Consider the following 1,039-nt stretch of genomic DNA (forward strand, 5'->3'; position numbering starts at 1 on the left):
GGTAGGCGCAGAACCTACCATCGACAGTTGATAAGGCAGACATTTGAAAGATGCGTCGCCGGTACGAGGACCGTGCGATCAGCCCAAAGTTATTCAGAGTCACCAAGGCAAACGGACCGGACGAGCCGACCGATTGGTTTTGATCTAATAAAAGCGTCCCTTCCATCTCTGGTCGGGACTCTGTTTGCATGTATTAGCTCTAGAATTACCACAGTTATCCAAGTAACGTGGGTACGATCTAAGGAACCATAACTGATTTAATGAGCCATTCGCGGTTTCACCTTAATGCGGCTTGTACTGAGACATGCATGGCTTAATCTTTGAGACAAGCATATGACTACTGGCAGGATCAACCAGGGAGCTGCGTCAACTAGAGCTGAGCAGCCGGCCGCCCGGGAGTGTGTCCCGGGGGCCCGCGCGAACACGCAAGCGTCCGCTCAATTATTCTGCAAACAGGAGGAGGCTGAGCTCCCCTGCACAATACACCTCGAAACCCTCTCAGGTCCCGGCGGCGCGCAGCGCCGTCCTAAGTACTTGGTCGGGTTCGAGAGAGGCGCAATCGCCCGGAGTTTGGCGAGTAGACGCTTTAGGTGCGACCACCCGTGCTCCCAACTGAGCTTGCCGCTGCCGACAGAGGCCCGGGAGCGTGCTGTCGTGGCATTGCCGGCGGGAGACAACACGCGCCACCTACGGTGGCCGGCAGCTCCAACGCCAGCGCCACAGAAGGACAAAAGCCCCACTTGGGTGCCGAAGCGAACTCTCCCAGCACAGCGCACGCGCCAACACGTCCGCACAGCTGCGATACAAACCACCTGCGAGAACCGCAGAGGCGACCGAGCAGCAGACGGCGTCGCGGCGCCGAGCGCCGGGCGGCGGCGCATCCTCAGCGCACACAGTCCTCAATCGGACCAGCACACTGCAGATGTCCACCGCGCTTCGCACCGGGCCCGCGAGGACCTACTTTGGCCGCACGGCGCCGCGTGCAGGGTGCGCCGCCGCGCAGCTGCGCCGCCTGCCGCCTCCGTCGGCCGGCGCGCCT

General features: G+C 61.5%; 1 non-coding gene across 1 annotated transcript in view; it reads right to left on the minus strand.

Moving 5' to 3' along the window:
• LOC124593255 overlaps positions 1-360 on the minus strand; it is a 1,910-nt gene extending 1,550 nt beyond the window's left edge. The window contains exon 1 of the ribosomal RNA XR_006977908.1: positions 1-360. This exon is cut by the window's left edge and continues 1,550 nt beyond it. This is a non-coding gene — a ribosomal RNA (small subunit ribosomal RNA).
• Between the last annotated feature and the right edge of the window lie 679 nt (positions 361-1,039).

Source organism: Schistocerca americana, unplaced genomic scaffold, assembly GCF_021461395.2.
Source record: "Schistocerca americana isolate TAMUIC-IGC-003095 unplaced genomic scaffold, iqSchAmer2.1 HiC_scaffold_976, whole genome shotgun sequence".
NCBI classification, from domain to species: Eukaryota; Metazoa; Arthropoda; class Insecta; order Orthoptera; family Acrididae; genus Schistocerca; species Schistocerca americana.